Source organism: Ceratotherium simum, chromosome 10 (assembly GCF_057802395.1).
Source record: "Ceratotherium simum simum isolate JZ-2026a chromosome 10, ASM5780239v1, whole genome shotgun sequence".
Classification (NCBI taxonomy): domain Eukaryota; kingdom Metazoa; phylum Chordata; class Mammalia; order Perissodactyla; family Rhinocerotidae; genus Ceratotherium; species Ceratotherium simum.
This window is the reverse complement of record NC_141909.1, coordinates 34,059,096-34,072,576: the sequence shown is the minus strand read 5'-3', so window position 1 is coordinate 34,072,576 and position 13,481 is coordinate 34,059,096.

Here is a 13,481-nt window from a genome sequence, read left to right as displayed (position 1 = left end):
TAAAATGAGAATGACATACATTAAAACACAATTTAGCAGAAAACTTGAGTTTCCATTTGGGTGCATATATTGAAAATAACAAACAAAACTCTGGTATGTGTCAATAAATACCTTTTGAACATTAATTCTGGCAATATTCCTCAAGCAACTTCTTTTTAAATTAGAAGTTTTTACATATAGGAATATATCAGATTTGGAGCATTTTTGCTTAACTTCATTATCCCTATCATATTTAATCATTTAAAAATTATTCAATCAATTATACTACTTTTCATTCTTTTCAAAATTAGAATTAGAATTGTATTAAATAAAAAATCAATTTTTCAATACCAGAGGGAAAATTCATTGCAAATTTGTTTTTAAAAGTACCACTTTGCAAGTTTTTAGATTGCAAACATCAGAGCTATAATGTAATAAGTAAAGATAATCTGCATTTTTAGTTATAACAAATCGAGGCATATCAGATTTTAACTGTAGGTATCCTTGCCTTTTTTGATTTTGCAAATGAAAATCATGCCTCCTTGGAAATAATTTAATTTGGCCAAAGTATATGTATTTTACAGAATACCACTTTAATTTCATGCTATATACAAGGCACTAGCCTTGGCATTATAAGCATGTGAAGATGAGCTTAGATAAAACTAATGAATAACTATAACATGAAGTACAATTAAAATATTCTGAATGAAATTGTATCTGGAAACATTAAGAAAGACTTTGTGGAGAAGGTTGCACTTAAAACGTTCTTCAAAAGATGGATAAGATTTTTATTTTTTAATAGTATGAAATGTCGTGCATGTAAAATAACATATATATCATGTGTATGTTAAGGTATTCTCCTGTGGCCTTTCACTAGCTTAAGAAATAGAATTTTTCCAGTACTCTCTAAGCCCCCAACTGTGGTCATCCCATGGGCATCACTCTCCGGTCCCTACAGGGGTAACTGCTTTCTGACTTGGGGTTTATCATGTCATTGCAATTTTTTGTTAATATTTTTGATCTTGACATAAAGTCTTCATAATCCTTATTTTTCCTAATAGTGAATTGCTCTTATTTAACTTATTGTCCCTACCACATTAGAATTTTCCCGAAGTTTTGTAATTGTATTTACAGTAAACATCTTAGCTTCTTTCCTTTAAAAAATATTTCTTTTAGATAGTTTCCCCTAAGTTATGTTACTGAAATAAAGATTATGAATTTGTTTTTACTATTCTAGAAACACACTGCCAGATTATTTTTCAACGTATTTTACTGGTTTACCATCATATATGAGAGTGCCATTTTCTTTGTGTTCTTGCTAAGGTTGGGTGGTGCTTTGCAATAAAAAACTTTAAATTGGTAAACAAGAATGGCTTGAATTTTAATTCTTTGATTCTTAGAGATTGAACCCTACTGTAGGACTATAAATATGACATTGGTGGGTAGATGCTTGGGTTGAGTCAAACTGCTCTTGCCACTGCCTGGCTGAGAGGACAAGAGTCTGGCTACAATAGGAAATGAGCGTTGGAACAGCTGTGAAAGACATTACAAATTCAGACTCTGAAATTCAACAACTTGTTATTCTGGGGAAGGGGAACAAGGGAAAGAAAATGGGAAACTCTTTGTCTCATATTTCAAGCCTTGGTAATAAGAGAAAAGGGTCTTAAAATGTGGAATTCAGGCATACCAGCTTGTTTTTACTTTTGATAAATTTGGAAGTCATCTAAATAGATAGTTCAGCCATATTGGAAGCTAAAATAACAAAATAGATGGCTGATAGAGAAGAATAAAGAGAAAAAATTAAAACTTAGAAACTTGGGAATAAAATAACATGAAATGAGAGTAGGGGGACCCTCATTGTTTTGTCCCCAGGGGAAAAAAAAAAAGTAAAGGAAGAGAGAGGGAAGGGAGGGAGGAAGGTCACTGTATTCATTAATATTCCTTTGCTTTCATCTGCAAACAACAGAAAATCTGACTAATGCCTGCTTAAGATACATATTTTTTGTACACTGCCCCCTTCCCCTTGCAATGAAACAAGGAGTCCAAAGGCAGATAGCCACAATTCAAGACTGCAGCTGCTGTCTGCTGCCCTAAGGCCCCAAGCCCATTTTCTTATTCTGCTCCCCCTCTTAAAGTGTAACTTTAGGTTTTTCCTCCACAGAAGAAGAAGGAAAAAGGCTCAAGGTAAAGGACAAGTTTATTCCTTTTAGAAAGGTGTCCAGAAGCCTCACCCTATCATCTGCTTATATCTCAGTGGCCAGAATTGGGTCACATGGCTTCCTGGAGACCAATTACAGGAAAGCAAACGTGGAGAAGGATATCTTACATGGAATTTGGGACAGCCAACTGACAGTCTCTCCCTGTCTGGTATATAGTTTTGCCTAATGTTTTAGTCTTAAATTGCAAATCATCATATTTTTGAGGCTCTGTATTGAATTCTTGCTGGCAGACCGCTGGAAAAACAAAAACATACCATTGGCGTGGTAGTTATTGACACCATCATTGTAAGGACAAGAATTCATAAACTACAAAAAAAAAAAAGATTTTATGATTATTTTAACATGTACTTTTCTGCACAATGTGGTAAAAAAAAAAACTCGTTAAAGTACACAAACCATAGTGTAGTCAATTTTAGATTAATCCGTGTGTGATTTACGTAAGGCAAAATGCGTACCCAGCTTAGCTTCACCCAGTTACATAGCCTGGTTTTGGCTCATTTTTCCACTCCATCAGTTTACATGTCTTTGAGAAATGAACGTTAATTTTTAAAAGTTGGATAAGCAAGTCACAATCAGAAAGGTAAATATAAACTGCATTTGTATTTCATATTCAAATATTAGTGAGTCAGCAGTGTAAGAGCTTGCAACTGTGAACCTAAAAGTCCCAAACTGACTCTGGGTTTCATCACTTGATTGAGTGGTGTTTGACAGCTTGCTTAATTTTTCTTAGTTTCAGTTTTCCTCCCTGTATGACTGAGATGGCACTTGTTTAGGAGAATGTGAAGAACTAATGAGATCCTCCTACATACTCTGCCTTACGAGACTGTCAATACATTTTAACCTTATATGTATTCTAACTTGGAAGATGGGTCAGTTAAAACAGATGCATGCCAAATCTAGGAAAATACTAATCTTTACTAATTGAAGTAACTCGGTCTCGATATTTTATTGAACTAACCTATAGAAATCTGAGACTTGGCAAGAGTTGTGTCTAACTGCTTCTCAGTTATCCCACCAATGCCTAACAGCGCCCAACACTCAACCAGTCCTCAAAACTTTTTGATGGTAAAATGAAGGTAACTTCCAAATTGCCTAGCACATTGTGGGTACCCTATAATTATTTATTTTCCTTTGGTATTAGCTGGAACCATTAGCTCTTTTAATACAAATAATTTATTATTTGTTTACTATTAAAATATACCTAAATATAGTCACCTACTAGAATAATAGAACTGTTTGTCACAGAAAATAATCTAAAGGAATATATAAGATTTCTATAGATTAGTTCAATAAAATGTTGAGACCCAGTTAATTCAACTAGTAGAGATTAGTATTTGCCTAGATTTGGCATGCATCTGTTTTTTTAACTGACCCATCTTCCAAGTTAGAATACATATAAAGTTAAAATAATTTAAATTATATCTATGACTTAAAACAATTACTTAAAATAGTCTTTTTTTTTTTATAATTTTATTTATTTATTTTTTCCCCCAAAGCCCCAGTAGATAGTTGTCTGTCACAGCTGCACAACCTTCTAGTTGCTGTATGTGGGACGCGGCCTCAGCATGGCCAGAGAAGCGGTGCGTCGGTGCGCGCCCAGGATCCGAACCCGGGCCGCCAGCAGCGGAGCGCACGCACTTAACTGCTAAGCCACAGGGCCGGCCCTAAAATAGTCTTTTAATAAAGAACTTTTCCATCCTTCCTTCCTTCCTTCCTTGTTCCTTCCGCCCTCCCTCCCTTTCTCCCTCCCTCCCTCCCTTCCTCCCTCCCTTCCTTTCCCTCTCCTCTTCCTCATTCTTCTCTCTCTCTCTCTCTCATTTTAAGACAGGGAAAAATTGTGGATAATTTATGAATGAAGACTTAGGTCTCCCAGTTCTTTATTTTTATCCAGCTCACAAATTAGCTTTTTGAACCTTTTATGGGAAATTCAAATACAATTCCATTCTCAATTCCAAGTAAAAATGGCCATGGCTAATAAAGGAAAGTTGTGGCAGAGCAAACAGAAACCTTTCTCAAAACAATCTAAATGTCACACCCTCTTTTATAAACTGACATTTATTAACCCTTTACTATGTGCCACACACTGTTCAAAGCATTCTGCATATAATTCATTTAATCTTCACAAGAATCCTATGAATCTATACTATTGTTTTCACCTCCTCAGGGTGCTTCTCGACAAACTGTAGCAAGTTGCAAGCCCCACAAGCACTGCTGTGGCTCCTTCCCTTTCATCTTTCTCTATGCAACACTTACCACCATCTAATATACTGTATATTTTGCTTTTTGTTGTTGCTTAGTGTCTGTCTATCCCTCTGCAGCCCACCTGCACTAGAGTAGAATTTCCACAAGGATAAGATTTTCCTCTCATTTCACTGCTTCAGGCCATTGTGTAGCAAAGTGCCAAGCATGTAGTAGGCACTCAGTAAATATTTGGGAATGAGCACAATTCCCATCGCATAGACGAGGACACTGAGGCATCTGATGCTTTAATATCACTTTATCTTCAAAACTACAATTATAAGGATTTTGTACAATGTATCATGAATTGTTGATGTAAATCATTTCCATATAGCTCTTGTTAGTGAGAAAGAGCATGATAACCTCAACAGACCCAGCAGATGAGTATAGGTCTAAGGAACTCAACTGGTTATCGCAAGATTATGACTAGAGGGACAGTTTCTTTGAAAATGAGAATGAAATCAGTACCAGAAAAATCGAATACATGGCCATTAGCTATCGCTACTATATCTGCGTATTTGTATATTATTTGTATTTAAATAAACTACTGACTCATTTTTGAATTAAAATACAGTGTCACACCTTCATATTTCTTTCACCCCAATCACTACATATTTGTGGTACATAAGGCATTCTTTAGTCTCAGGAACTAAGCAGTGTAACATAGGGGAATAAATGTATAGCTGAACACTGTCTATATTTTAAGTCACTGAGAAAGAAAAATTAGATAGAATCATAATATTTTCATCCTCATATTATGCCTGGTACTTTTATGCCTAAGTATTAAGATGATAGGTGCTATAGAAAGGGTAAATAAATACAACAGAGGAAGTCTATTTAGTTATTTTAGAGCTGTTGTATTGATATACTGTCTTGTTTACAATTTCAACTCCACAAATCCTCATCAATTATTAAATATTTTTCTCATTGAATTAAGCAGGGTGACTGTATTTTCTCAGGAGAAAACATCAGGTGAAACATAAGTCTTACTTTTAACATATAAGAATTTTCATATGTGAATAAGAAATTCTATAGCTTTATTATACTACCCACCCCACCCCCAGACTAAGCAGAAAGTATACATTTCATTTATTACATAAAAGGAAAATATTTAAATCTCGTTCTTTAATTCTTTGCAGCTGGAAGCAGTTCTTTCCTACTGCAATGCAAAATAAAATATTTCATAGAATTTAACCACTGTGTATCAGGCATCATGCTTGGTCCTGTCCTGGCTGACTGTAGAAAGGTTTCAATGTAAATAAGTATAGACAAAAGTTAGGGAGAGGATGTGACTGTCACCTCTTACAGCGCAAAATGCTATGTGATCCTTCACCATCAAACATTTGATTATTTTTTCAATGAGATGATTATCTTAATATATCATTTATTCATTTATCAAAATTACTCATTAAAAAAGTTTGAATAGTGTTCTATAATGATACGATTTGCTATTAGCATGCCTCTTTGTTTCATTATGAGTTATGCTCATTGTTTATATGGTTTCTTGCTTGCTAGGACTGTTATCCACGTGCATGAGTTTGCTGGGCAGCCGCCTAGACAAGAAACATATGGTTGGGTCTGCTGCGAAAATCTAGACACACACCATGTGTAATTCTATCTCTTTTTGTGCGTGTGTATTGACTTGCGTCCATTCATGCACATCTACATTTGGGATCTGTATCTCTTACAATCATATGCTAATAAAAATGTTTATACAATTTAACCCTAACAATACTTATAAATATCACATTTATTTAGTAACATATAATCAAGCAGCAAAGAAATATTTTGCCATTTTATCTAGAAGCATCAAAGTTAGAAAGGAGATATGTAATTCTCTGTGGATTTGGCAATAAACCCTAGACTTCAGGTTTTTGGCTCCTACTTCTGAGCCTGGTCTTGGGTCACGTTCCAAGGTTAACAGCAGACATATTCAAATATATTTTAAACTTATATGCAAAATGTAGTGTATTTCTTATTCTTAGCATCACAAAATCTAAGAATCATCATCTTCTTACGACAAGCAAGCAAACCTAATTCTTCGAAATTTCAAATCTAAAAGGAGATATTATTTTTTAACCTGAACATGTTTTTAAAAAACAATTGCTGTAATTATCCTGGAATTTTGTCGAAGTAAAACTCTTTGAATATTGGTAGGTCCAGATCTTAAAGTGAGCACAAAGCAAATACTTAAAGGACGTTAATAGCTAGCAAAGCACGTCTGAGTTAAAGGGGGAAAGGTTTAAATGGTCAGAGACCTTTGAATAAAAAAGAACATTAAACGAACATCTTAACCATAGAGTTATAAATATGTCAGAAATACAGATTTTCCAGCTGCTCTATGAGCAGAATGATTGTCCCATGTTGTTGACCTTCACTAAGTCAGTTAACCCTTCTGTAACCTTTATTTTCCCATCAGGAGCAATACCTATTTGTAAAGAAAATGCTAGACCACAGATCTAAAATAATATTATTTTATTAGTATTATTATCCCCAACAGAAAAGCCATTCCTTTCTGCAATAATGCAGTACAAGTTTGACAAACCTCTGATGTAGACTGTTGTCAAAATAGTGGAGAGAAAACAGATTAGGAATATTGGTGATGGGTTAGCTTCATACTTTTAAGGGAGCCGGCTCTGTGGCGTAGCGGTTAAGTGCGCGTGCTCCACTGCAGTGGCCCGGGGTTCGCTGGTTTGGATCCCAGGGGCACACCCACGCACTGCTTGTCAAGCCATGCTGTGGCAGCGTCCCATATAAAGTGGAGGAAGATGGGCACAGATGTTAGCCCAGGGCCAGTCTTCCTCAGCAAAAAAAAAAAAAAAAAAAGAGGAGGATTGGCATGGATGTTAGCTCAGGGCTGACCTTCCTCACCAAAAAAAAAAAAAAAAAAAAAAGAACCAAATCTATCTGTGTTATACATTTTCTTTTCAAAAACATTCTTAATTTTTTTTAAACACATTTTATTTATTTATTTTTTTATAATTTTATTTATTTATTTATTTATTTTCCCCAAAGCCCCCGTAGATAGTTGTATGTCATAGCTGCACATCCTTCTAGTTGCTGTACGTGGGACTCGGCCTCAGCACAGCCGGAGAAGCGGTGCGTCCGTGCACGCCCGGGATCCGAACCCGGGCCGCCAGCAGCAGAGTGTGCGCACTTAACCGCTAAGCCACAGGGCCGGCCCAAAAAAAATTCTTTTTTTTTTTTTTAAAGATTTTATTTATTTATTTTTCCCCCAAAGCCCCAGTACATAGTTGTCTGTCATAGCTGCACATCCTTCTAGTTGCTGTATGTGGGACGCGGCCTCAGCATGGCTGGAGGAGTGGTGCCTCGGTGCGCACCCGGGATCCGAACCCGGGCCGCCAGCAGCGGGGCGCAGGCACTTAACCGCTAAGCCACGGGGCCGGCCCCCAAAAAAAATTCTTAATTTAATTTCCTTGCCACACTGTTAATAAAGAGCTAATGCTGCTTTACCATTTCATAGGACTTTTAATTTAGAAAAGTGCTCCCTATCAGTTATTGCATTCTCTTATTACAATATATGTGTAAAAATCAATGTGCTAAGTGTTTGAAGTGTTTTTTCTCATTTAGTCCTCGCAATAACCAGTGAGGTAGGTGATATCTTCTTCTCCGTTCTGCAAAGATGAAAACTGAGATCCGTGGACATTAACTTGTTTCCAAGGTGACACAGCTAGTAAGAGATGGAGCTGAGATTTGCTCCTAGGTTGACAGATTTGAGACGAGTACTCGTAATCACTGTGTATTCTGAACCCACAACTGGTGGAGGAAACTTGTCAGTGAATATGTAGATGATACTTAAGTGCTGCAGACTTGCCAAGATCAGCCGGCCTGTGCATGTCAGGTGTGAATTCCTGGGTCTCAGGATATTGTTCTTCTCATTAGACTGAATTGTCATTGAAGGCTTTTTATGCTCCCATTATGGTTCATGAATGAGAAACTTAGAAAGAGACTAGTGGGCTCTTCCCTAATTGTTTACCTAGAGTCTCAAGTTTTGCATCTAGTTCAGATGTTGCCCTTTGTAGATAGAATAGTGGAGATTGCAGAACCTCTCTTGGGGACTGGTGAACACCTTTGGTAATGCTGTAGTTGTGGCAGTGATTTCCCAAACTGGAGTCTATGGAACATTGATCTGGAGGATGCTAGTAATTAGGTAATGCTACACAAAGAGTTCTGTGCTCTCAAACATTTGGAAAAAAGTTGGTTACACGTTGTTAAACATCTTTCTTTGAAGAAGATGCTCTTGGAGCTGTTAATCTGTTAACTGACATTGTGACTCTCGAAGACAGGGCCAACAGAGTAAACAATGGTTCCTCAAAATATTTAATCACCCGGTTTTTCAAACACACTTTTTAATACTCTGGGAATATTTTCCCAAACAACCTTAATTCCAAAATACTCCTTTGGGATGTAAGTACTGCCCAACAATCCTACATTTCCTGGCCCATTGACTGTTTTATACCTCCTCTCTTACCTCATACTTCCACCACCTCATCTCCCATCCTCACTCTCCACTGATAGACTTGCTTCCTATTTCCCTGAGAAAATAGAAGCCCACAGGAGTGAATTTTCACATATATGCTTTCACATCCGAGGTACCCATTTTCTTACAGCTCTACCTTCCCTTCTGATACCACTGATAGACCACCAACTCCTCCACCTTAGGCATTAAATTCCTTATCTTCTCACTCACTCATGTATACTGCTCCAGTAATTGCTTCCTCACCTCTGCATCACCAGTTTTTCCTCCACTGAATCATTCCCTTCCCGTGAATTAACATGCTCTAATTTACCCAGTCATAGAAAATTTTAAAACCATTCTCCTGATCACACAGTCTCCTCCAGCTCCTACCTCATTTCTCTATTCTTTGTTATAACCAAAGTCTGCTAAGAAATGCTCTATTTTTTTTTCTGTACTCAATTTCTCTTCTCTCATCCTCTCTTGAAACCAATTCAATACGACTTTTATCCCCACCACTTTACCCAGAGTGCATTTGTTAAGGTCAACAATGTTTAAATCTAGTGGTAAATATTCAGTCTTCATCTTCTTGACCTATAAGCAATACTTGGCACAGATAAGTCAAAAAGTTGAAGTTGAAAACTAACACTGACTGATAGTTAAAGAGATAGTTTAACACTCTCTCCTCCTTGAAACATTTTCTTCCCTTGCCTTCCACAACACCACTTTCTCTTATTCTTTTTTTTTTTTTCATGATTTTTCTGATGCTGGAGTGCCCATGTTCACTGTTGGATCTCTTAACTGTCTCTGCCCATTCCTTTAGCTATCTCATCCAGTCCTGGTGACTTTAAATTCCATTTGTATGCTGATAACACTCAAATGTGTATCTTAAGGCACACTTAACTCCAGATTTATATATTCTACTGCCTAATCTATAGCTACACTCATAGGTGTAATGGGCACCTAAAATTAACTTGTCTAAAACTAAACTCCAGATCTTACTCACTCTCATCATGATCCTAAATCTGTTTCTTATAGTCTTCTTCATCTCAGTAAATAGCAATTCCTTCTTTTCCTCCATTGTTTGGGTAAAAACCTGAGTATCATCCTTGACTCATTGTTTCATAGTTCACATATGATCAGTCAGCAAATCCTATTGACTCTACTTTCAAATTGTATCCAGAATTTGATATTCTCTTACCACCTCTGTTGCTACTACCCTTCATCTTTCACCTGGATTATTGCAGAAGCCTCTTAAATTGACTCCTTACTTCCCTCCTTTCTTCCTTATAGACACTTCTCAGGATACTCTCTAGAGGGAACCTCTTAAAATATAAATGAGATCTAATCTAATCACTTCTTGGCTCAAAACCCTCACAATGGTGTCTCTTCTCACTCTTTATAAGCAAAGTCCTTACAAAGACTTCCAAAGCAGTTCTGTCAGGGCTACCTTCTACCTCCCCAAATCCCATCTCCCACTTTCCTCCCTCACAGTTTTCTACCCACTCAGGCCTCCTTGTTCCCAAGCATGCCAGGCCATCCTGCCCCAGGGTGTGCACCTGCTCCTCCCTCTGCCGGGTACACTCTGTCCCTAGATCTCTGCCTGCTGCTTTTCCTCACCTTCTGGTGTCAGCTTACCCCATCAGTGAGGCCTTCCCACATAACTTTTTGAAAAACAACAATCTCTTCTCCACGTCATCCCAGCTCCCTTCCTACCTTTATTTTTCTCTGTATATCAACATCAACAGTAAACATAATTTGTCTATATTTAATTTCCCATCTTCCTCCGCTAAATTGTAATCTCAGTAAGAACAGATATTTGTGTCTATTTTGTTCACCAATGTATTCACATCACCTAGAAGAGAGCCTGGAATACAGTTGGCACTCACTAACTATGTACTGAATTAATTATTGAATGAATTAATGAATACCTGTTTAATATATGTTGAAGGAATTCTTCCCACCCAAATATCATCATACATGAAAAGGCTAACACCCAAACATGGAGCATTAGTATCGTAAATAAGAGGGCTTTGTTTCCATGAATTAAAAAACAAAACTCCTGTTATCACTGTTAATCAGTTATAATATAATAAAATAGCAGTGCTCAGTCCCTGATGACTAAAACTTAAACAGCTGATGAGTTTATTTACAATTAGTTTTATAAGTACAAACTCATTTAGGTAATTACACCTGTGGATAAAGAATTTGTTTTAGGGTCTGAGAGAAGACTGATGACTGAAAAGTAATAGTTCTAAAAGATGGGTCTTGAGAAAGCATGAAAAAAAGTGCCATTTGAGGGAGCATTTTCATATCACTATTTACATTTAAAATTATAATTTGAACTGGATAAAAATAAAATGTAATTAGGCATTTACAGTCAATAGACAAAGCTGTAGAAGCTCCCAACTAAGACGAATCCCCAAATCTAGGAGAAAGTCAAGGGAAACAGTAAGAAATTCTAACTAGGAAATGATTGAAGCTTAAAATACGTGAATCAGGAAGTAGACTTGACAGAAGTCACCTACCTCCAGTGTGATTTAGAGTCATTACAGTAATTACATGAAGAATCAAGATAACTCCTTATATGTTGATAAAAGTAACCACCCAAAAGTATTGGGAATAAAAAGTAATCTGTAATTACTTTGCAATGTGTTAAAAATGCATATTGAAAAGAAAAGGATGAGGTGAACACATACAAACTAAAGAGTGGTGGCACTCCTAGAGAATAAAAAGAGGCAATTAATAATGGAAGAATGTTTCACTTTTGGCAGTATTTTCCAAGAAAGAGGGTGGCCTGACTTTGGAATATAAATAGATACTCTGGTACAGTCCTTTAATGGAGAGAAAAGCAGTCCACTGGGCTCCTATAATGCGATGAAAATAGCCTGCAAGACCACCCAACACATTTACTCTGATCCCAGATTTACCAAGCCATTTTTAAAAATTTGGTTTCTCAATACAGGCTGGTTGGCAGGAATGTTAAGCTAAGTTTCTCATTATTAATTATTTAAATGTCATCCTGGTACAAACAATTTGTGTGTGACTTGAGAGCCAGATGAACTTGTTTTCCTTTCCAGGCAAAATTATGAACTAGATAAATTTTTCTAGAATGCTCCCCTCTCAAACATTAGTCTTTACCTTCAGCCTTTTACTCTACCACATTCCCATAATTATATTACTTCCCTAAAAACCAAAGATTATATTTGCGAGTACTTTTGTGTCACCTGGTAAACTAACAGGACTAACAGTTTTAAAGATATTTGGAAATTTTTACAATGTTTTAAACCAATGTTACTGCAATAAACAAAAAATTAAAAAAATAAAAATAAAAATAAAATAAAGATATTTGCTTTTATGGAGGGCTCTTAAGACTTAAAAGTTGATGGAACCAAAGCATAAAGTTCAGATAAAAGTGGAAAGATATAATAATACTTAATAGCAATAATTTATTAAATGTTTGCTATGTACCTGTCACTCTTAACTTATATATTGAGTTTAATTCTCACATAGTTCCAAAATCTGGATGTTAAAAATGAAAATGCTTTTTCTTTCCCCCCATTATAACAGAAACTACTTAGACTTAAGAATTTGCAGTCTTTCTGATGGGAATTTTTGTATTGCCAATTCAAGTTTATTCTGTAATTTCCTAAGTTCAATGCAGTCAATTTAAGGTTTCAAATCAGTCAGTTATGATTCTCCCTCAATATTTTTGAAGCCAGGGATTGAACTAAGACCTGGGTCAGAAAGAGGTTGAGGGAGGGACTGGCAGCCATATTGTCTGGGCCTAGGGATGGATCATATGATCCAGGTGTTATCTTCTGTGCTTGTTTGATCCAGTAAGTTGCAGCTGGTCCTGCCTGGACTTGAACATCTGGTGCATCCACTGTTGAGTCCATACCCCTCCAATGGCCTCCAGTTGTCAGACTATGCTTTCTTCATTTTCCTTGTTCCAAATACGAGGTCTCCTTTGGTCCTCCTGTTCTCTCAGTGCAAGCCCCCTGTGGCTTTCCCCACACCACGCTCAGGTCAGGCACCTCAAAAGTCCAAGAGCCCAGAGACTTACTCAGCCATTGTTGGTTAACAGCATTTGGTTCTGTGTTGAATTTAAACTTTCTGTACAACATTCACAGTGCTGTGGGCTTTACCTGGGGAAGCCAAGCTATTGCTCTTCTGCTCCAGGATCCCCTTGAACCTATTGCCCACCATCCTGACCTTTGTGAATTGACCTTTCTGCTTGCCTGCTCTGGATTTTTAAACTCCTACTTTCAAACTTAAAATGAAATGATGACTTTTTGTTCTAAATTGGATCTGGCCCCCTCCTGAGGCAATGAATACTATTTATTCAGTAAATAGAGTCTTGAAACCATTAAGAACTTAAGAATGACTGCAAACATAAATGGCATTAGTTAAATTTTCAAAATTATTTTCTTTCTTTTATCCCTCTAATAAATATTTGCATCCCTAGGGGAAAAAATATTTTGCCAAGAGTATCATACCTAGGTCCATGTTCAAATTTGGTTTATCCATAATTTACTTCCCAGAATCTCTGAGATTATAGAGTTACA